Here is a 25,725-nt window from a genome sequence, read left to right as displayed (position 1 = left end):
TATAACAAATATTTTTCTCGTTTGTTATAAAGAACTTTGTATCCCTTCATATGCCGAACTAGTTGCATTGTGGATTTTGCCTAAAACATGATTTTAGAAAATATTCATTGAAAAAAGCTTTTTAAAAAACCACATTCGAAAACCTTTGTATTTTGAATTCTACATATGTTCTTCTAGTGCTGAACGTTAAAAAAAGATTTTAGACCCTTTTCATGCAAAATGTATAACACATATATTTCTCTTTTGTTATAAAGAACTTTGTATCCCTTCATATGCCGAACTAGTTGCATTGTGGATTTTGCCTAAAACATGATTTTAGAAAATATTCATTTAAAAAAGCTTTTTAAAAAACCACATTCGAAAACCTTTGTATGTTGAATTCTACATATGTCCTTCTAGTCCTAGTGCTGAACGTTAAAAAAATATTTTAGACCCTTTTCATGCAAAATGTATAACAAATATTTTTCTCGTTTGTTATAAAGAACTTTGTATCCCTTCATATGCCGAACTAGTTGCATTGTGGATTTTGCCTAAAACATGATTTTAGAAAATATTCATTTAAAAAAGCTTTTAAAAAACCACATTCGAAAACCTTTGTATGTTGAATTCTACATATGTCCTTCTAGTCCTAGTGCTGAACGTTAAAAAAATATTTTAGACCCTTTTCATGCAAAGTGTATAACAAATATTTTTCTCGTTTGTTATAAAGGACTTTGTATCCCTTCATATGCCGAACTAGTTGCATTGTGGATTTTGCCTAAAACATGATTTTAGAAAATATTCATTGAAAAAAGCTTTTTAAAAAACCACATTCGAAAACCTTTCTATTTTGAATTCTACATATGTCCTTCTAGTCCTAGTGCTGAACGTTAAAAAAATATTTTAGACCCTTTTCATGCAAAATGTATAACAAATATTTTTCTCGTTTGTTATAAAGAACTTTGTATCCCTTCATATGCCGAACTAGTTGCATTGTGGATTTTGCCTAAAACATGATTTTAGAAAATATTCATTGAAAAAAGCTTTTTAAAAAACCACATTTGAAAACCTTTGTATGTTGAATTCTACATTTGTCCTAGTGCTGAACGTAAAAAAAATATTTTAGACCCTTTTCATGCAAAATGTATAACAAATATTTTTCTAGTTTGTTATAAAGAACTTTGTATCCCTTCATATGCCGAACTAGTTGCATTGTGGATTTTGCCTAAAACATGATTTTAGAAAATATTCATTTAAAAAAGCTTTTTAAAAAACCACATTCGAAAACCTTTGTATGTTGAATTCTACATATGTCCTTCTAGTCCTAGTGCTGAACGTTAAAAAATATTTTAGACCCTTTTCATGCAAAATGTATAACAAATATTTTTCTCGTTTGTTATAAAGAACTTTGTATCCCTTCATATGCCGAACTAGTTGCATTGTGGATTTTGCCTAAAACATGATTTTAGAAAATATTCATTGAAAAAAGCTTTTTAAAAAACCACATTTGAAAACCTTTGTATGTTGAATTCTACATTTGTCCTAGTGCTGAACGTTAAAAAAATATTTTAGACCCTTTTCATGCAAAATGTATAACAAATATTTTTCTCGTTTGTTATAAAGAACTTTGTATCCCTTCATATGCCGAACTAGTTGCATTGTGGATTTTGCCTAAAACATGATTTTAGAAAATATTCATTTAAAAAAGCTTTTTAAAAAACCACATTCGAAAACCTTTGTATGTTGAATTCTACATATGTCCTTCTAGTCCTAGTGCTGAACGTTAAAAAAATATTTTAGACCCTTTTCATGCAAAATGTATAACAAATATTTTTCTCGTTTGTTATAAAGAACTTTGTATCCCGTCATATGCCGAACTAGTTGCATTGTGGATTTTGCCTAAAACATGATTTTAGAAAATATTCATTGAAAAAAGCTTTTTAAAAAACCACATTCGAAAACCTTTGTATTTTGAATTCTACAAATGTCCTTCTAGTCCTAGTGCTGAACGTTAAAAAAATATTTTAGACCCTTTTCATGCAAAATGTATAACAAATATTTTTCTCGTTTGTTATAAACAACTTTGTATCCCTTCATATGCCGAACTAGTTGCATTGTGGATTTTGCCTAAAACATGATTTTAGAAAATATTAATTGAAAAAAGCTTTTTAAAAAACCACATTCGAAAACCTTTGTATTTTGAATTCTACATATGTTCTTCTAGTGCTGAACGTTTAAAAAAGATTTTAGACCCTTTTCATGCAAAATGTATAACACATATATTTATCGTTTGTTATAAAGAACTTTGTATCCCTTCATATGCCGAACTAGTTGCATTGTGGATTTTGCCTAAAACATGATTTTAGAAAATATTAATTGAAAAAAGCTTTTTAAAAAACCACATTCGAAAACCTTTGTATTTTGAATTCTACATATGTTCTTCTAGTGCTGAACGTTAAAAAAAGATTTTAGACCCTTTTCATGCAAAATGTATAACACATATATTTATCGTTTGTTATAAAGAACTTTGTATCCCTTCATATGCCGAACTAGTTGCATTGTGGATTTTGCCTAAAACATGATTTTAGAAAATATTCATTTAAAAAAGCTTTTTAAAAAACCACATTCGAAAACCTTTGTATGTTGAATTCTACATATGTCCTTCTAGTCCTAGTGCTGAACGTTAAAAAAATATTTTAGACCCTTTTCATGCAAAATGTATAACAAATATTTTTCTCGTTTGTTATAAAGAACTTTGTATCCCTTCATATGCCGAACTGGTTGCATTGTGGATTTTGCCTAAAACATGATTTTAGAAAATATTCATTTAAAAAAGCTTTTTAAAAAACCACATTCGAAAACCTTTGTATGTTGAATTCTAAATTTGTCCTAGTGCTGAACGTTAAAAATATATTTTAGACCCTTTTCATGCAAAATGTATAACAAATATTTTTCTCGTTTGTTATAAAGAACTTTGTATCCCTTCATATGCCGAACTAGTTGCATTTTGGATTTTGCCTAAAACATGATTTTAGAAAATATTCATTGAAAAAAGCTTTTTAAAAAACCACATTTGAAAACCTTTGTATGTTGAATTCTACATTTATCCTAGTGCTGAACGTTAAAAAAATATTTTAGACCCTTTTCATGCAAAATGTTTAACAAATATTTTTCTCGTTTGTTATAAAGATCTTTGTATCCCTTCATATGCCGAACTAGTTGCATTGTGGATTTTGCCTAAAACATGATTTTAGAAAATATTCATTTAAAAAAGCTTTTTAAAAAACCACATTCGAAAACCTTTGTATGTTGAATTCTACATATGTCCTTCTAGTCCTAGTGCTGAACGTTAAAAAAATATTTTAGACCCTTTTCATGCAAAATGTATAACAAACATTTTTCTCGTTTGTTATAAAGAACTTTGTATCCCGTCATATGCCGAACTAGTTGCATTGTGGATTTTGCCTAAAACATGATTTTAGAAAATATTCATTGAAAAAAGCTTTTTAAAAAACCACATTCGAAAACCTTTGTATGTTGAATTCTACATATGTCCTTCTAGTCCTAGTGCTGAACGTTAAAAAATATTTTAGACCCTTTTCATGCAAAATGTATAACAAATATTTTTCTCGTTTGTTATAAAGAACTTTGTATCCCTTCATATGCCGAACTAGTTGCATTGTGGATTTTGCCTAAAACATGATTTTAGAAAATATTAATTGAAAAAAGCTTTTTAAAAAACCACATTCGAAAACCTTTGTATTTTGAATTCTACATATGTTCTTCTAGTGCTGAACGTTAAAAAAAGATTTTAGACCCTTTTCATGCAAAATGTATAACAAATATTTTTCTTGTTTGCTATAAAGAACTTTGTATCCCTTCATATGCCGAACTAGTTGCATTGTGGATTTTGCCTAAAACATGATTTTAGAAAATATTCATTGAAAAAAGCTTTTTAAAAAACCACATTCGAAAACCTTTGTATTTTGAATTCTACATATGTCCTTCTAGTGCTGAACGTTAAAAAAATATTTTAGACCCTTTTCATGCAAAATGTATAACAAATATTTTTCTCGTTTGTTATAAAGAACTTTGTATCCCGTCATATGCCGAACTAGTTGCATTGTGGATTTTGCCTAAAACATGATTTTAGAAAATATTAATTGAAAAAAGCTTTTTAAAAAACCACATTCGAAAACCTTTGTATTTTGAATTCTACATATGTTCTTCTAGTGCTGAACGTTAAAAAAAGATTTTAGACCCTTTTCATGCAAAATGTATAACACATATATTTCTCGTTTGTTATAAAGAACTTTGTATCCCTTCATATGCCGAACTAGTTGCATTGTGGATTTTGCCTAAAACATGATTTTAGAAAATATTCATTTAAAAAAGCTTTTTAAAAAACCACATTCGAAAACCTTTGTATGTTGAATTCTACATTTGTCCTAGTGCTGAACGTTAAAAATATATTTTAGACCCTTTTCATGCAAAATGTATAACAAATATTTTTCTCGTTTGTTATAAAGAACTTTGTATCCCTTCATATGCCGAACTAGTTGCATTGTGGATTTTGCCTAAAACATGATTTTAGAAAATATTCATTTAAAAAAGCTTTTTAAAAAACCACATTCGAAAACCTTTGTATGTTGAATTCTACATTTGTCCTAGTGCTGAACGTTAAAAATATATTTTAGACCCTTTTCATGCAAAATGTATAACAAATATTTTTCTCGTTTGTTATAAAGAACTTTGTATCCCTTCATATGCCGAACTAGTTGCATTGTGGATTTTGCCTAAAACATGATTTTAGAAAATATTCATTTAAAAAAGCTTTTTAAAAAACCACATTCGAAAACCTTTGTATGTTGAATTCTACATATGTCCTTCTAGTCCTAGTGCTGAACGTAAAAAAAATATTTTAGACCCTTTTCATGCAAAATGTATAACAAATATTTTTCTCGTTTGTTATAAAGAACTTTGTATCCCTTCATATGCCGAACTAGTTGCATTGTGGATTTTGCCTAAAACATGATTTTAGAAAATATTCATTTAAAAAAGCTTTTTAAAAAACCACATTCGAAAACCTTTGTATGTTGAATTCTACATTTGTCCTAGTGCTGAACGTTAAAAATATATTTTAGACCCTTTTCATGCAAAATGTATAACAAATATTTTTCTCGTTTGTTATAAAGAACTTTGTATCCCTTCATATGCCGAACTAGTTGCATTGTGGATTTTGCCTAAAACATGATTTTAGAAAATATTCATTTAAAAAAGCTTTTTAAAAAACCACATTCGAAAACCTTTGTATGTTGAATTCTACATATGTCCTTCTAGTCCTAGTGCTGAACGTTAAAAAAATATTTTAGACCCTTTTCATGCAAAATGTATAACAAACATTTTTCTCGTTTGTTATAAAGAACTTTGTATCCCGTCATATGCCGAACTAGTTGCATTGTGGATTTTGCCTAAAACATGATTTTAGAAAATATTCATTGAAAAAAGCTTTTTAAAAAACCACATTCGAAAACCTTTGTATTTTGAATTCTACATATGTCCTTCTAGTCCTAGTGCTGAACGTTAAAAAAATATTTTAGACCCTTTTCATGCAAAATGTATAACAAATATTTTTCTCGTTTGTTATAAAGAACTTTGTATCCCTTCATATGCCGAACTGGTTGCATTGTGGATTTTGCCTAAAACATGATTTTAGAAAATATTCATTTAAAAAAGCTTTTTAAAAAACCACATTCGAAAACCTTTGTATGTTGAATTCTAAATTTGTCCTAGTGCTGAACGTTAAAAATATATTTTAGACCCTTTTCATGCAAAATGTATAACAAATATTTTTCTCGTTTGTTATAAAGAACTTTGTATCCCTTCATATGCCGAACTAGTTGCATTTTGGATTTTGCCTAAAACATGATTTTAGAAAATATTCATTGAAAAAAGCTTTTTAAAAAACCACATTTGAAAACCTTTGTATGTTGAATTCTACATTTATCCTAGTGCTGAACGTTAAAAAAATATTTTAGACCCTTTTCATGCAAAATGTTTAACAAATATTTTTCTCGTTTGTTATAAAGATCTTTGTATCCCTTCATATGCCGAACTAGTTGCATTGTGGATTTTGCCTAAAACATGATTTTAGAAAATATTCATTTAAAAAAGCTTTTTAAAAAACCACATTCGAAAACCTTTGTATGTTGAATTCTACATATGTCCTTCTAGTCCTAGTGCTGAACGTTAAAAAAATATTTTAGACCCTTTTCATGCAAAATGTATAACAAACATTTTTCTCGTTTGTTATAAAGAACTTTGTATCCCGTCATATGCCGAACTAGTTGCATTGTGGATTTTGCCTAAAACATGATTTTAGAAAATATTCATTGAAAAAAGCTTTTTAAAAAACCACATTCGAAAACCTTTGTATGTTGAATTCTACATATGTCCTTCTAGTCCTAGTGCTGAACGTTAAAAAATATTTTAGACCCTTTTCATGCAAAATGTATAACAAATATTTTTCTCGTTTGTTATAAAGAACTTTGTATCCCTTCATATGCCGAACTAGTTGCATTGTGGATTTTGCCTAAAACATGATTTTAGAAAATATTAATTGAAAAAAGCTTTTTAAAAAACCACATTCGAAAACCTTTGTATTTTGAATTCTACATATGTTCTTCTAGTGCTGAACGTTAAAAAAAGATTTTAGACCCTTTTCATGCAAAATGTATAACAAATATTTTTCTTGTTTGCTATAAAGAACTTTGTATCCCTTCATATGCCGAACTAGTTGCATTGTGGATTTTGCCTAAAACATGATTTTAGAAAATATTCATTGAAAAAAGCTTTTTAAAAAACCACATTCGAAAACCTTTGTATTTTGAATTCTACATATGTCCTTCTAGTGCTGAACGTTAAAAAAATATTTTAGACCCTTTTCATGCAAAATGTATAACAAATATTTTTCTCGTTTGTTATAAAGAACTTTGTATCCCGTCATATGCCGAACTAGTTGCATTGTGGATTTTGCCTAAAACATGATTTTAGAAAATATTAATTGAAAAAAGCTTTTTAAAAAACCACATTCGAAAACCTTTGTATTTTGAATTCTACATATGTTCTTCTAGTGCTGAACGTTAAAAAAAGATTTTAGACCCTTTTCATGCAAAATGTATAACACATATATTTCTCGTTTGTTATAAAGAACTTTGTATCCCTTCATATGCCGAACTAGTTGCATTGTGGATTTTGCCTAAAACATGATTTTAGAAAATATTCATTTAAAAAAGCTTTTTAAAAAACCACATTCGAAAACCTTTGTATGTTGAATTCTACATTTGTCCTAGTGCTGAACGTTAAAAATATATTTTAGACCCTTTTCATGCAAAATGTATAACAAATATTTTTCTCGTTTGTTATAAAGAACTTTGTATCCCTTCATATGCCGAACTAGTTGCATTGTGGATTTTGCCTAAAACATGATTTTAGAAAATATTCATTTAAAAAAGCTTTTTAAAAAACCACATTCGAAAACCTTTGTATGTTGAATTCTACATTTGTCCTAGTGCTGAACGTTAAAAATATATTTTAGACCCTTTTCATGCAAAATGTATAACAAATATTTTTCTCGTTTGTTATAAAGAACTTTGTATCCCTTCATATGCCGAACTAGTTGCATTGTGGATTTTGCCTAAAACATGATTTTAGAAAATATTCATTTAAAAAAGCTTTTTAAAAAACCACATTCGAAAACCTTTGTATGTTGAATTCTACATATGTCCTTCTAGTCCTAGTGCTGAACGTAAAAAAAATATTTTAGACCCTTTTCATGCAAAATGTATAACAAATATTTTTCTCGTTTGTTATAAAGAACTTTGTATCCCTTCATATGCCGAACTAGTTGCATTGTGGATTTTGCCTAAAACATGATTTTAGAAAATATTCATTTAAAAAAGCTTTTTAAAAAACCACATTCGAAAACCTTAGTATGTTGAATTCTACATTTGTCCTAGTGCTGAACGTTAAAAATATATTTTAGACCCTTTTCATGCAAAATGTATAACAAATATTTTTCTCGTTTGTTATAAAGAACTTTGTATCCCTTCATATGCCGAACTAGTTGCATTGTGGATTTTGCCTAAAACATGATTTTAGAAAATATTCATTTAAAAAAGCTTTTTAAAAAACCACATTCGAAAACCTTTGTATGTTGAATTCTACATATGTCCTTCTAGTCCTAGTGCTGAACGTTAAAAAAATATTTTAGACCCTTTTCATGCAAAATGTATAACAAACATTTTTCTCGTTTGTTATAAAGAACTTTGTATCCCGTCATATGCCGAACTAGTTGCATTGTGGACTTTGCCTAAAACATGATTTTAGAAAATATTCATTGAAAAAAGCTTTTTAAAAAACCACATTCGAAAACCTTTGTATTTTGAATTCTACATATGTCCTTCTAGTCCTAGTGCTGAACGTTAAAAAAATATTTTAGACCCTTTTCATGCAAAATGTATAACAAATATTTTTCTCGTTTGTTATAAAGAACTTTGTATCCCTTCATATGCCGAACTAGTTGCATTGTGGATTTTGCCTAAAACATGATTTTAGAAAATATTCATTGAAAAAAGCTTTTTAAAAAACCACATTCGAAAACCTTTGTATTTTGAATTCTACATATGTTCTTCTAGTGCTGAACGTTAAAAAAAGATTTTAGACCCTTTTCATGCAAAATGTATAACACATATATTTCTCTTTTGTTATAAAGAACTTTGTATCCCTTCATATGCCGAACTAGTTGCATTGTGGATTTTGCCTAAAACATGATTTTAGAAAATATTCATTTAAAAAAGCTTTTTAAAAAACCACATTCGAAAACCTTTGTATGTTGAATTCTACATATGTCCTTCTAGTCCTAGTGCTGAACGTTAAAAAAATATTTTAGACCCTTTTCATGCAAAATGTATAACAAATATTTTTCTCGTTTGTTATAAAGAACTTTGTATCCCTTCATATGCCGAACTAGTTGCATTGTGGATTTTGCCTAAAACATGATTTTAGAAAATATTCATTTAAAAAAGCTTTTTAAAAAACCACATTCGAAAACCTTTGTATTTTGAATTCTACATATGTCCTTCTAGTCCTAGTGCTGAACGTTAAAAAAATATTTTAGACCCTTTTCATGCAAAATGTATAACAAATATTTTTCTCGTTTGTTATAAAGAACTTTGTATCCCTTCATATGCCGAACTAGTTGCATTGTGGATTTTGCCTAAAACATGATTTTAGAAAATATTCATTGAAAAAAGCTTTTTAAAAAACCACATTCGAAAACCTTTGTATTTTGAATTCTACATATGTTCTTCTAGTGCTGAACGTTAAAAAAAGATTTTAGACCCTTTTCATGCAAAATGTATAACACATATATTTCTCTTTTGTTATAAAGAACTTTGTATCCCTTCATATGCCGAACTAGTTGCATTGTGGATTTTGCCTAAAACATGATTTTAGAAAATATTCATTTAAAAAAGCTTTTTAAAAAACCACATTCGAAAACCTTTGTATGTTGAATTCTACATATGTCCTTCTAGTCCTAGTGCTGAACGTTAAAAAAATATTTTAGACCCTTTTCATGCAAAATGTATAACAAATATTTTTCTCGTTTGTTATAAAGAACTTTGTATCCCTTCATATGCCGAACTAGTTGCATTGTGGATTTTGCCTAAAACATGATTTTAGAAAATATTCATTTAAAAAAGCTTTTTAAAAAACCACATTCGAAAACCTTTGTATGTTGAATTCTACATATGTCCTTCTAGTCCTAGTGCTGAACGTTAAAAAAATATTTTAGACCCTCTTCATGCAAAGTGTATAACAAATATTTTTCTCGTTTGTTATAAAGAACTTTGTATCCCTTCATATGCCGAACTAGTTGCATTGTGGATTTTGCCTAAAACATGATTTTAGAAAATATTCATTGAAAAAAGCTTTTTAAAAAACCACATTCGAAAACCTTTCTATTTTGAATTCTACATATGTCCTTCTAGTCCTAGTGCTGAACGTAAAAAAAATATTTTAGACCCTTTTCATGCAAAATGTATAACAAATATTTTTCTCGTTTGTTATAAAGAACTTTGTATCCCTTCATATGCCGAACTAGTTGCATTGTGGAATTTGCCTAAAACATGATTTTAGAAAATATTCATTGAAAAAAGCTTTTTAAAAAACCACATTTGAAAACCTTTGTATGTTGAATTCTACATTTGTCCTAGTGCTGAACGTTAAAAAAATATTTTAGACCCTTTTCATGCAAAATGTATAACAAATATTTTTCTCGTTTGTTATAAAGAACTTTGTATCCCTTCATATGCCGAACTAGTTGCATTGTGGATTTTGCCTAAAACATGATTTTAGAAAATAGTCATTTAAAAAAGCTTTTTAAAAAACCACATTCGAAAACCTTTGTATGTTGAATTCTACATATGTCCTTCTAGTCCTAGTGCTGAACGTTAAAAAATATTTTAGACCCTTTTCATGCAAAATGTATAACAAATATTTTTCTCGTTTGTTATAAAGAACTTTGTATCCCTTCATATGCCGAACTAGTTGCATTGTGGATTTTGCCTAAAACATGATTTTAGAAAATATTAATTGAAAAAAGCTTTTTAAAAAACCACATTCGAAAACCTTTGTATTTTGAATTCTACATATGTTCTTCTAGTGCTGAACGTTAAAAAAAGATTTTAGACCCTTTTCATGCAAAATGTATAACAAATATTTTTCTTGTTTGCTATAAAGAACTTTGTATCCCTTCATATGCCGAACTAGTTGCATTGTGGATTTTGCCTAAAACATGATTTTAGAAAATATTCATTGAAAAAAGCTTTTTAAAAAACCACATTCGAAAACCTTTGTATTTTGAATTCTACATATGTCCTTCTAGTGCTGAACGTTAAAAAAATATTTTAGACCCTTTTCATGCAAAATGTATAACAAATATTTTTCTCGTTTGTTATAAAGAACTTTGTATCCCGTCATATGCCGAACTAGTTGCATTGTGGATTTTGCCTAAAACATGATTTTAGAAAATATTAATTGAAAAAAGCTTTTTAAAAAACCACATTCGAAAACCTTTGTATTGTGAATTCTACATATGTTCTTCTAGTGCTGAACGTTAAAAAAAGATTTTAGACCCTTTTCATGCAAAATGTATAACACATATATTTCTCGTTTGTTATAAAGAACTTTGTATCCCTTCATATGCCGAACTAGTTGCATTGTGGATTTTGCCTAAAACATGATTTTAGAAAATATTCATTTAAAAAAGCTTTTTAAAAAACCACATTCGAAAACCTTTGTATGTTGAATTCTACATTTGTCCTAGTGCTGAACGTTAAAAATATATTTTAGACCCTTTTCATGCAAAATGTATAACAAATATTTTTCTCGTTTGTTATAAAGAACTTTGTATCCCTTCATATGCCGAACTAGTTGCATTGTGGATTTTGCCTAAAACATGATTTTAGAAAATATTCATTTAAAAAAGCTTTTTAAAAAACCACATTCGAAAACCTTTGTATGTTGAATTCTACATTTGTCCTAGTGCTGAACGTTAAAAATATATTTTAGACCCTTTTCATGCAAAATGTATAACAAATATTTTTCTCGTTTGTTATAAAGAACTTTGTATCCCTTCATATGCCGAACTAGTTGCATTGTGGATTTTGCCTAAAACATGATTTTAGAAAATATTCATTTAAAAAAGCTTTTTAAAAAACCACATTCGAAAACCTTTGTATGTTGAATTCTACATATGTCCTTCTAGTCCTAGTGCTGAACGTAAAAAAAATATTTTAGACCCTTTTCATGCAAAATGTATAACAAATATTTTTCTCGTTTGTTATAAAGAACTTTGTATCCCTTCATATGCCGAACTAGTTGCATTGTGGATTTTGCCTAAAACATGATTTTAGAAAATATTCATTTAAAAAAGCTTTTTAAAAAAACACATTCGAAAACCTTTGTATGTTGAATTCTACATTTGTCCTAGTGCTGAACGTTAAAAATATATTTTAGACCCTTTTCATGCAAAATGTATAACAAATATTTTTCTCGTTTGTTATAAAGAACTTTGTATCCCTTCATATGCCGAACTAGTTGCATTGTGGATTTTGCCTAAAACATGATTTTAGAAAATATTCATTTAAAAAAGCTTTTTAAAAAACCACATTCGAAAACCTTTGTATGTGGATTCTACATTTGTCCTAGTGCTGAACGTTAAAAATATATTTTAGACCCTTTTCATGCAAAATGTATAACAAATATTTTTCTCGTTTGTTATAAAGAACTTTGTATCCCTTCATATGCCGAACTAGTTGCATTGTGGATTTTGCCTAAAACATGATTTTAGAAAATATTCATTTAAAAAAGCTTTTTAAAAAACCACATTCGAAAACTTTTGTATGTTGAATTCTACATATGTCCTTCTAGTCCTAGTGCTGAACTAAAAAAAAATATTTTAGACCCTTTTCATGCAAAATGTATAACAAATATTTTTCTCGTTTGTTATAAAGAACTTTGTATCCCTTCATATGCCGAACTAGTTGCATTGTGGATTTTGCCTAAAACATGATTTAAAAAAATATTCATTTAAAAAAGCTTTTTAAAAAACCACATTCGAAAACCTTTGTATGTTGAATTCTACATTTGTCCTAGTGCTGAACGTTAAAAATATATTTTAGACCCTTTTCATGCAAAATGTATAACAAATATTTTTCTCGTTTGTTATAAAGAACTTTGTATCCCTTCATATGCCGAACTAGTTGCATTGTGGATTTTGCCTAAAACATGATTTTAGAAAATATTCATTGAAAAAAGCTTTTTAAAAAACCACATTTGAAAACCTTTGTATGTTGAATTCTACATTTGTCCTAGTGCTGAACGTTAAAAAAATATTTTAGACCCTTTTCATGCAAAATGTTTAACAAATATTTTTCTCGTTTGTTATAAAGATCTTTGTATCCCTTCATATGCCGAACTAGTTGCATTGTGGATTTTGCCTAAAACATGATTTTAGAAAATATTCATTTAAAAAAGCTTTTTAAAAAACCACATTCGAAAACCTTTGTATGTTGAATTCTACATATGTCCTTCTAGTCCTAGTGCTGAACGTTAAAAAAATATTTTAGACCCTTTTCATGCAAAATGTATAACAAATATTTTTCTCGTTTGTTATAAAGAACTTTGTATCCCGTCATATGCCGAACTAGTTGCATTGTGGATTTTGCCTAAAACATGATTTTAGAAAATATTCATTGAAAAAAGCTTTTTAAAAAACCACATTCGAAAACCTTTGTATTTTGAATTCTACATATGTCCTTCTAGTCCTAGTGCTGAACGTTAAAAAAATATTTTAGACCCTTTTCATGCAAAATGTATAACAAATATTTTTCTCGTTTGTTATAAAGAACTTTGTATCCCTTCATATGCCGAACTAGTTGCATTGTGGATTTTGCCTAAAACATGATTTTAGAAAATATTCATTGAAAAAAGCTTTTTAAAAAACCACATTCGAAAACCTTTGTATGTTGAATTCTACATATGTCCTTCTAGTCCTAGTGCTGAACGTTAAAAAAATATTTTAGACCCTTTTCATGCAAAATGTATAACAAATATTTTTCTCGTTTGTTATAAAGAACTTTGTATCCCTTCATATGCCGAACTAGTTGCATTGTGGATTTTGCCTAAAACATGATTTTAGAAAATATTCATTTAAAAAAGCTTTTTAAAAAACCACATTCGAAAACCTTTGTATGTTGAATTCTACATATGTCCTTCTAGTCCTAGTGCTGAACGTAAAAAAAATATTTTAGACCCTTTTCATGCAAAATGTATAACAAATATTTTTCTCGTTTGTTATAAAGAACTTTGTATCCCTTCATATGCCGATTTTGCCTAAAACATGATTTTAGAAAATATTCATTGAAAAAAGCTTTTTATAAAACCACATTTGAAAACCTTTGTATGTTGAATTCTACATTTGTCCTAGTGCTGAACGTTAAAAATATATTTTAGACCCTTTTCATGCAAAATGTATAACAAATATTTTTCTCGTTTGTTATAAAGAACTTTGTATCCCTTCATATGCCGAACTAGTTGCATTGTGGATTTTGCCTAAAACATGATTTTAGAAAATATTCATTGAAAAAAGCTTTTTAAAAAACCACATTTGAAAACCTTTGTATGTTGAATTCTACATTTGTCCTAGTGCTGAACGTTAAAAAAATATTTTAGACCCTTTTCATGCAAAATGTATAACAAATATTTTTCTCGTTTGTTATAAAGATCTTTGTATCCCTTCATATGCCGAACTAGTTGCATTGTGGATTTTGCCTAAAACATGATTTTAGAAAATATTCATTTAAAAAAGCTTTTTAAAAAACCACATTCGAAAACCTTTGTATTTTGAATTCTACATATGTCCTTCTAGTCCTAGTGCTGAACGTTAAAAAAATATTTTAGACCCTTTTCATGCAAAATGTATAACAAATATTTTTCTCGTTTGTTATAAAGAACTTTGTATCCCTTCATATGCCGAACTAGTTGCATTGTGGATTTTGCCTAAAACATGATTTTAGAAAATATTCATTGAAAAAAGCTTTTTAAAAAACCACATTCGAAAACCTTTGTATTTTGAATTCTACATATGTTCTTCTAGTGCTGAACGTTAAAAAAAGATTTTAGACCCTTTTCATGCAAAATGTATAACACATATATTTCTCGTTTGTTATAAAGAACTTTGTATCCCTTCATATGCCGAACTAGTTGCATTGTGGATTTTGCCTAAAACATGATTTTAGAAAATATTCATTTAAAAAAGCTTTTTAAAAAACCACATTCGAAAACCTTTGTATGTTGAATTCTACATATGTCCTTCTAGTCCTAGTGCTGAACGTTAAAAAAATATTTTAGACCCTTTTCATGCAAAATGTATAACAAATATTTTTCTCGTTTGTTATAAAGAACTTTGTATCCCTTCATATGCCGAACTAGTTGCATTGTGGATTTTGCCTAAAACATGATTTTAGAAAATATTCATTTAAAAAAGCTTTTTAAAAAACCACATTCGAAAACCTTTGTATGTTGAATTCTACATATGTCCTTCTAGTCCTAGTGCTGAACGTAAAAAAAATATTTTAGACCCTTTTCATGCAAAATGTATAACAAATATTTTTCTCGTTTGTTATAAAGAACTTTGTATCCCTTCATATGCCGATTTTGCCTAAAACATGATTTTAGAAAATATTCATTGAAAAAAGCTTTTTAAAAAACCACATTTGAAAACCTTTGTATGTTGAAATCTACATTTGTCCTAGTGCTGAACGTTAAAAATATATTTTAGACCCTTTTCATGCAAAATGTATAACAAATATTTTCTCGTTTGTTATAAAGAACTTTGTATCCCTTCATATGCCGAACTAGTTGCATTGTGGATTTTGCCTAAAACATGATTTTAGAAAATATTCATTGAAAAAAGCTTTTTAAAAAACCACATTTGAAAACCTTTGTATGTTGAATTCTACATTTGTCCTAGTGCTGAACGTTAAAAAAATATTTTAGACCCTTTTCATGCAAAATGTATAACAAATATTTTTCTCGTTTGTTATAAAGATCTTTGTATCCCTTCATATGCCGAACTAGTTGCATTGTGGATTTTGCCTAAAACATGATTTTAGAAAATATTCATTTAAAAAAGCTTTTTAAAAAACCACATTCGAAAACCTTTGTATGTTGAATTCTACATATGTCCTACTAGTCCTAGTGCTGAACGTTAAAAAAATATTTTAGACCCTTTTCATGCAAAATGTATAACAAATATTTTTCTCGTTTGTTATAAAGAACTTTGTATCCCGTCATATGCCGAACTAGTTGCATTGTGGATTTTGCCTAAAACATGATTTTAGAAAATATTCATTGAAAAAAGCTTTTTAAAAAACCACATTCGAAAACCTTTGTATGTTGAATTCTACATATGTCCTTCTAGTCCTAGTGCTGAACGTGAAAAAAATATTTTAGACCCTTTTCATGCAAAATGTATAACAAATATTTTTCTCGTTTGTTATAAAGAACTTTGTATCCCTTCATATGCCGAACTAGTTGCATTGTGGATTTTGCCTAAAACATCATTTTAGAAAATATTCATTTAAAAAAGCTTTTTAAAAAACCACATTCGAAAACCTTTGTATGTTGAATTCTACATATGTCCTTCTAGTCCTAGTGCTGAACGTTAAAAAAATATTTTAGACCCTTTTCATGCAAAATGTATAACAAATATTTTTCTCGTTTGTTATAAAGAACTTTGTATCCCGTCATATGCCGAACTAGTTGCATTGTGGATTTTGCCTAAAACATGATTTTAGAAAATATTCATTGAAAAAAGCTTTTTAAAAAACCACATTCGAAAACCTTTGTATTTTGAATTCTACATATGTTCTTCTAGTCCTAGTGCTGAACGTTAAAAAAATATTTTAGACCCTTTTCATGCAAAATGTATAACAAATATTTTTCTCGTTTGTTATAAAGAACTTTGTATCCCTTCATATGCCGAACTAGTTGCATTGTGGATTTTGCCTAAAACATGATTTTAGAAAATATTCATTGAAAAAAGCTTTTTAAAAAACCACATTTGAAAACCTTTGTATGTTGAATTCTACATTTGTCCTAGTGCTGAACGTTAAAAAAATATTTTAGACCCTTTTCATGCAAAATGTATAACAAATATTTTTCTCGTTTGTTATAAAGAACTTTGTATCCCTTCATATGCCGAACTAGTTGCATTGTGGATTTTGCCTAAAACATGATTTTAGAAAATATTCATTTAAAAAAGCTTTTTAAAAAACCACATTCGAAAACCTTTGTATGTTGAATTCTACATATGTCCTTCTAGTCCTAGTGCTGAACGTTAAAAAAATATTTTAGACCCTTTTCATGCAAAATGTATAACAAATATTTTTCTCGTTTGTTATAAAGAACTTTGTATCCCGTCATATGCCGAACTAGTTGCATTGTGGATTTTGCCTAAAACATGATTTTAGAAAATATTCATTGAAAAAAGCTTTTTAAAAAACCACATTCGAAAACCTTTGTATTTTGAATTCTACATATGTCCTTCTAGTCCTAGTGCTGAACGTTAAAAAAATAGTTTAGACCCTTTTCATGCAAAATGTATAACAAATATTTTTCTCGTTTGTTATAAAGAACTTTGTATCCCTTCATATGCCGAACTAGTTGCATTGTGGATTTTGCCTAAAACATGATTTTAGAAAATATTCATTTAAAAAAGCTTTTTAAAAAACCACATTCGAAAACCTTTGTATGTTGAATTCTACATATGTCCTTCTAGTCCTAGTGCTGAACGTAAAAAAAATATTTTAGACCCTTTTCATGCAAAATGTATAACAAATATTTTTCTCGTTTGTTATAAAGAACTTTGTATCCCTTCATATGCCGATTTTGCCTAAAACATGATTTTAGAAAATATTCATTGAAAAAAGCTTTTTAAAAAACCACATTTGAAAACCTTTGTATGTTGAAATCTACATTTGTCCTAGTGCTGAACGTTAAAAATATATTTTAGACCCTTTTCATGCAAAATGTATAACAAATATTTTCTTGTTTGTTATAAAGAACTTTGTATCCCTTCATATGCCGAACTAGTTGCATTGTGGATTTTGCCTAAAACATGATTTTAGAAAATATTCATTGAAAAAAGCTTTTTAAAAAACCACATTTGAAAACCTTTGTATGTTGAATTCTACATTTGTCCTAGTGCTGAACGTTAAAAAAATATTTTAGACCCTTTTCATGCAAAATGTATAACAAATATTTTTCTCGTTTGTTATAAAGATCTTTGTATCCCTTCATATGCCGAACTAGTTGCATTGTGGATTTTGCCTAAAACATGATTTTAGAAAATATTCATTTAAAAAAGCTTTTTAAAAAACCACATTCGAAAACCTTTGTATGTTGAATTCTACATATGTCCTTCTAGTCCTAGTGCTGAACGTTAAAAAAATATTTTAGACCCTTTTCATGCAAAATGTATAACAAATATTTTTCTCGTTTGTTATAAAGAACTTTGTATCCCGTCATATGCCGAACTAGTTGCATTGTGGATTTTGCCTAAAACATGATTTTAGAAAATATTCATTGAAAAAAGCTTTTTAAAAAACCACATTCGAAAACCTTTGTATGTTGAATTCTACATATGTCCTTCTAGTCCTAGTGCTGAACGTGAAAAAAATATTTTAGACCCTTTTCATGCAAAATGTATAACAAATATTTTTCTCGTTTTTTATAAAGAACTTTGTATCCCTTCATATGCCGAACTAGTTGCATTGTGGATTTTGCCTAAAACATCATTTTAGAAAATATTCATTTAAAAAAGCTTTTTAAAAAACCACATTCGAAAACCTTTGTATGTTGAATTCTACATATGTCCTTCTAGTCCTAGTGCTGAACGTTAAAAAAATATTTTAGACCCTTTTCATGCAAAATGTATAACAAATATTTTTCTCGTTTGTTATAAAGAACTTTGTATCCCGTCATATGCCGAACTAGTTGCATTGTGGATTTTGCCTAAAACATGATTTTAGAAAATATTCATTGAAAAAAGCTTTTTAAAAAACCACATTCGAAAACCTTTGTATTTTGAATTCTACATATGTCCTTCTAGTCCTAGTGCTGAACGTTAAAAAAATATTTTAGACCCTTTTCATGCAAAATGTATAACAAATATTTTTCTCGTTTGTTATAAAGAACTTTGTATCCCTTCATATGCCGAACTAGTTGCATTGTGGATTTTGCCTAAAACATGATTTTAGAAAATATTCATTGAAAAAAGCTTTTTAAAAAACCACATTTGAAAACCTTTGTATGTTGAATTCTACATTTGTCCTAGTGCTGAACGTTAAAAAAATATTTTAGACCCTTTTCATGCAAAATGTATAACAAATATTTTTCTCGTTTGTTATAAAGAACTTTGTATCCCTTCATATGCCGAACTAGTTGCATTGTGGATTTTGCCTAAAACATGATTTTAGAAAATATTCATTTAAAAAAGCTTTTTAAAAAACCACATTCGAAAACCTTTGTATGTTGAATTCTACATATGTCCTTCTAGTCCTAGTGCTGAACGTTAAAAAAATATTTTAGACCCTTTTCATGCAAAATGTATAACAAATATTTTTCTCGTTTGTTATAAAGAACTTTGTATCCCGTCATATGCCGAACTAGTTGCATTGTGGATTTTGCCTAAAACATGATTTTAGAAAATATTCATTGAAAAAAGCTTTTTAAAAAACCACATTCGAAAACCTTTGTATTTTGAATTCTACATATGTCCTTCTAGTCCTAGTGCTGAACGTTAAAAAAATATTTTAGACCCTTTTCATGCAAAATGTATAACAAATATTTTTCTCGTTTGTTATAAAGAACTTTGTATCCCTTCATATGCCGAAGTAGTTGCATTGTGGATTTTGCCTAAAACATGATTTTAGAAAATATTCATTGAAAAAAGCTTTTTAAAAAACCACATTTGAAAACCTTTGTATGTTGAATTCTACATTTGTCCTAGTGCTGAACGTTAAAAAAATATTTTAGACCCTTTTCATGCAAAATGTATAACAAATATTTTTCTCGTTTGTTATAAAGATCTTTGTATCCCTTCATATGCCGAACTAGTTGCATTGTGGATTTTGCCTAAAACATGATTTTAGAAAATATTCATTTAAAAAAGCTTTTTAAAAAACCACATTCGAAAACCTTTGTATGTTGAATTCTACATATGTCCTTCTAGTCCTAGTGCTGAACGTTAAAAAAATATTTTAGACCCTTTTCATGCAAAATGTATAACAAATATTTTTCTCGTTTGTTATAAAGAACTTTGTATCCCGTCATATGCCGAACTAGTTGCATTGTGGATTTTGCCTAAAACATGATTTTAGAAAATATTCATTGAAAAAAGCTTTTTAAAAAACCACATTCGAAAACCTTTGTATTTTGAATTCTACATATGTCCTTCTAGTCCTAGTGCTGAACGTTAAAAAAATATTTTAGACCCTTTTCATGCAAAATGTATAACAAATATTTTTCTCGTTTGTTATAAAGAACTTTGTATCCCTTCATATGCCGAACTAGTTGCATTGTGGATTTTGCCTAAAACATGATTTTAGAAAATATTCATTGAAAAAAGCTTTTTAAAAAACCACATTCGAAAACCTTTGTATTTTGAATTCTACATATGTCCTTCTAGTGCTGAATGTTAAAAAAATATTTTAGACCCTTTTCATGCAAAATGTATAACAAATATTTTTCTCGTTTGTTATAAAGAACTTTGTATCCCTTCATATGCCGAACTAGTTGCATTGTGGATTTTGCCTAAAACATGATTTTAGAAAATATTCATTGAAAAAAGCTTTTTAAAAAACCACATTTGAAAACCTTTGTATGTTGAATTCTACATTTGTCCTAGTGCTGAACGTTCAAAAAATATTTTAGACCCTTTTCATGCAAAATGTATAACAAATATTTTTCTCGTTTGTTATAAAGAACTTTGTATCCCTTCATATGCCGAACTAGTTGCATTGTGGATTTTGCCTAAAACATGATTTTAGAAAATATTCATTGAAAAAAGCTTTTTAAAAAACTACATTTGAAAACCTTTGTATGTTGAATTCTACATTTGTCCTAGTGCTGAACGTAAAAAAAATATTTTAGACCCTTTTCATGCAAAATGTATAACAAATATTTTTCTCGTTTGTTATAAAGAACTTTGTATCCCGTCATATGCCGAACTAGTTGCATTGTGGATTTTTTCTAAAACATGATTTTAGAAAATATTCATTGAAAAAAGCTTTTTAAAAAACCACATTCGAAAACCTTTGTATTTTGAATTCTACATATGTCCTTCTAGTCCTAGTGCTGAACGTTAAAAAAATATTTTAGACCCTTTTCATGCAAAATGTATAACAAATATTTTTCTCGTTTGTTGTAAAGAACTTTGTATCCCTTCATATGCCGAACTAGTTGCATTGTGGATTTTGCCTAAAACATGATTTTAGAAAATATTCATTGAAAAAAGCTTTTTAAAAAACCACATTCGAAAACCTTTGTATTTTGAATTCTACATATGTCCTTCTAGTCCTAGTGCTGAACGTTAAAAAAATATTTTAGACCCTTTTCATGCAAAATGTATAACAAATATTTTTCTCGTTTGTTATAAAGAACTTTGTATCCCTTCATATGCCGAACTAGTTGCATTGTGGATTTTGCCTAAAACATGATTTTAGAAAATATTCATTGAAAAAAGCTTTTTAAAAAACCACATTCGAAAACCTTTGTATTTTGAATTCTACATATGTCCTTCTAGTGCTGAACGTTAAAAAAATATTTTAGACCCTTTTCATGCAAAATGTATAACAAATATTTTTCTCGTTTGTTATAAAGAACTTTGTATCCCTTCATATGCCGATTTTGCCTAAAACATGATTTTAGAAAATATTCATTGAAAAAAGCTTTTTAAAAAACCACATTTGAAAACCTTTGTATGTTGAATTCTACATTTGTCCTAGTGCTGAACGTAAAAAAAATATTTTAGACCCTTTTCATGCAAAATGTATAACAAATATTTTTCTCGTTTGTTATAAAGAACTTTGTATCCCGTCATATGCCGAACTAGTTGCATTGTGGATTTTGCCTAAAACATGATTTTAGAAAATATTCATTGAAAAAAGCTTTTTAAAAAACCACATTCGAAAACCTTTGTATTTTGAATTCTACATATGTCCTTCTAGTCCTAGTGCTGAACGTTAAAAAAATATTTTAGACCCTTTTCATGCAAAATGTATAACAAATATTTTTCTCGTTTGTTGTAAAGAACTTTGTATCCCTTCATATGCCGAACTAGTTGCATTGTGGATTTTGCCTAAAACATGATTTTAGAAAATATTCATTGAAAAAAGCTTTTTAAAAAACCACATTCGAAAACCTTTGTATTTTGAATTCTACATATGTCATTCTAGTCCTAATGCTGAACGTTAAAAAAATATTTTAGACCCTTTTCATGCAAAATGTATAACAAATATTTTTCTCGTTTGTTATAAAGAACTTTGTATCCCTTCATATGCCGAACTAGTTGCATTGTGGATTTTGCCTAAAACATGATTTTAGAAAATATTCATTGAAAAAAGCTTTTTAAAAAACCACATTCGAAAACCTTTGTATTTTGAATTCTACATATGTCCTTCTAGTGCTGAACGTTAAAAAAATATTTTAGACCCTTTTCATGCAAAATGTATAACAAATATTTTTCTCGTTTGTTATAAAGAACTTTGTATCCCTTCATATGCCGATTTTGCCTAAAACATGATTTTAGAAAATATTCATTGAAAAAAGCTTTTTAAAAAACCACATTTGAAAACCTTTGTATGTTGAATTCTACATTTGTCCTAGTGCTGAACGTTAAAAAAATATTTTAGACCCTTTTTATGCAAAATGTTTAACAAATATTTTTCTCGTTTGTTATAAAGAACTTTGTATCCCTTCATATGCCGAACTAGTTGCATTGTGGATTTTGCCTAAAACATGATTTTAGAAAATATTCATTGAAAAAAGCTTTTTAAAAAACCACATTCGAAAACCTTTGTATTTTGAATTCTACATATGTCCTTCTAGTGCTGAACGTTAAAAAAATATTTTAGACCCTTTTCATGCAAAATGTATAACAAATATTTTTCTCGTTTGTTATAAAGAACTTTGTATCCCTTCATATGCCGAACTAGTTGCATTGTGGATTTTGCCTAAAACATGATTTTAGAAAATATTCATTGAAAAAAGCTTTTTAAAAAACCACATTTGAAAACCTTTGTATGTTGAATTCTACATTTGTCCTAGTGCTGAACGTTAAAAAAATATTTTAGACCCTTTTCATGCAAAATGTATAACAAATATTTTTCTCGTTTGTTATAAAGAACTTTGTATCCCTTCATATGCCGAACTAGTTGCATTGTGGATTTTGCCTAAAACATGATTTTAGAAAATATTCATTGAAAAAAGCTTTTTAAAAAACCACATTCGAAAACCTTTGTATTTTGAATTCTACATATGTCCTTCTAGTGCTGAACGTTAAAAAAATATTTTAGACCCTTTTCATGCAAAATGTATAACAAATATTTTTCTCGTTTGTTATAAAGAACTTTGTATCCCTTCATATGCCGATTTTGCCTAAAACATGATTTTAGAAAATATTCATTGAAAAAAGCTTTTTAAAAAACCACATTTGAAAACCTTTGTATGTTGAATTCTACATTTGTCCTAGTGCTGAACGTAAAAAAAATATTTTAGACCCTTTTCATGCAAAATGTATAACAAATATTTTTCTCGTTTGTTATAAAGAACTTTGTATCCCGTCATATGCCGAACTAGTTGCATTGTGGATTTTGCCTAAAACATGATTTTAGAAAATATTCATTGAAAAAAGCTTTTTAAAAAACCACATTCGAAAACCTTTGTATTTTGAATTCTACATATGTCCTTCTAGTCCTAGTGCTGAACGTTAAAAAAATATTTTAGACCCTTTTCATGCAAAATGTATAACAAATATTTTTCTCGTTTGTTGTAAAGAACTTTGTATCCCTTCATATGCCGAACTAGTTGCATTGTGGATTTTGCCTAAAACATGATTTTAGAAAATATTCATTGAAAAAAGCTTTTTAAAAAACCACATTCGAAAACCTTTGTATTTTGAATTCTACATATGTCATTCTAGTCCTAATGCTGAACGTTAAAAAAATATTTTAGACCCTTTTCATGCAAAATGTATAACAAATATTTTTCTCGTTTGTTATAAAGAACTTTGTATCCCTTCATATGCCGAACTAGTTGCATTGTGGATTTTGCCTAAAACATGATTTTAGAAAATATTCATTGAAAAAAGCTTTTTAAAAAACCACATTCGAAAACCTTTGTATTTTGAATTCTACATATGTCCTTCTAGTGCTGAACGTTAAAAAAATATTTTAGACCCTTTTCATGCAAAATGTATAACAAATATTTTTCTCGTTTGTTATAAAGAACTTTGTATCCCTTCATATGCCGATTTTGCCTAAAACATGATTTTAGAAAATATTCATTGAAAAAAGCTTTTTAAAAAACCACATTTGAAAACCTTTGTATGTTGAATTCTACATTTGTCCTAGTGCTGAACGTTAAAAAAATATTTTAGACCCTTTTTATGCAAAATGTTTAACAAATATTTTTCTCGTTTGTTATAAAGAACTTTGTATCCCTTCATATGCCGAACTAGTTGCATTGTGGATTTTGCCTAAAACATGATTTTAGAAAATATTCATTGAAAAAAGCTTTTTAAAAAACCACATTCGAAAACCTTTGTATTTTGAATTCTACATATGTCCTTCTAGTGCTGAACGTTAAAAAAATATTTTAGACCCTTTTCATGCAAAATGTATAACAAATATTTTTCTCGTTTGTTATAAAGAACTTTGTATCCCTTCATATGCCGAACTAGTTGCATTGTGGATTTTGCCTAAAACATGATTTTAGAAAATATTCATTGAAAAAAGCTTTTTAAAAAACCACATTTGAAAACCTTTGTATGTTGAATTCTACATTTGTCCTAGTGCTGAACGTTAAAAAAATATTTTAGACCCTTTTCATGCAAAATGTATAACAAATATTTTTCTCGTTTGTTATAAAGAACTTTGTATCCCTTCATATGCCGAACTAGTTGCATTGTGGATTTTGCCTAAAACATGATTTTAGAAAATATTCATTGAAAAAAGCTTTTTAAAAAACCACATTCGAAAACCTTTGTATTTTGAATTCTACATATGTCCTTCTAGTGCTGAACGTTAAAAAAATATTTTAGACCCTTTTCATGCAAAATGTATAACAAATATTTTTCTCGTTTGTTATAAAGAACTTTGTATCCCTTCATATGCCGATTTTGCCTAAAACATGATTTTAGAAAATATTCATTGAAAAAAGCTTTTTAAAAAACCACATTTGAAAACCTTTGTATGTTGAATTCTACATTTGTCCTAGTGCTGAACGTTAAAAAAATATTTTAGACCCTTTTCATGCAAAATGTATAACAACTATTTTTCTCGTTTGTTATAAAGAACTTTGTATCCCGTCATATGCCGAACTAGTTGCATTGTGGATTTTGCCTAAAACATGATTTTAGAAAATATTCATTGAAAAAAGCTTTTTAAAAAACCACATTCGAAAACCTTTGTATTTTGAATTCTACATATGTCCTTCTAGTCCTAGTGCTGAACGTTAAAAAAATATTTTAGACCCTTTTCATGCAAAATGTATAACAAATATTTTTCTCGTTTGTTGTAAAGAACTTTGTATCCCTTCATATGCCGAACTAGTTGCATTGTGGATTTTGCCTAAAACATGATTTTAGAAAATATTCATTGAAAAAAGCTTTTTAAAAAACCACATTCGAAAACCTTTGTATTTTGAATTCTACATATGTCCTTCTAGTCCTAGTGCTGAACGTTAAAAAAATATTTTAGACCCTTTTCATGCAAAATGTATAACAAATATTTTTCTCGTTTGTTATAAAGAACTTTGTATCCCTTCATATGCCGAACTAGTTGCATTGTGGATTTTGCCTAAAACATGATTTTAGATAATATTTATTGAAAAAAGCTT

This window comes from Coregonus lavaretus (assembly GCF_964263955.1).
Source record: "Coregonus lavaretus genome assembly, contig: HAP1_SCAFFOLD_159, whole genome shotgun sequence".
In the NCBI taxonomy this organism is placed as follows: Eukaryota; Metazoa; Chordata; class Actinopteri; order Salmoniformes; family Salmonidae; genus Coregonus; species Coregonus lavaretus.
This window is presented reverse-complemented; position numbering follows the sequence as displayed.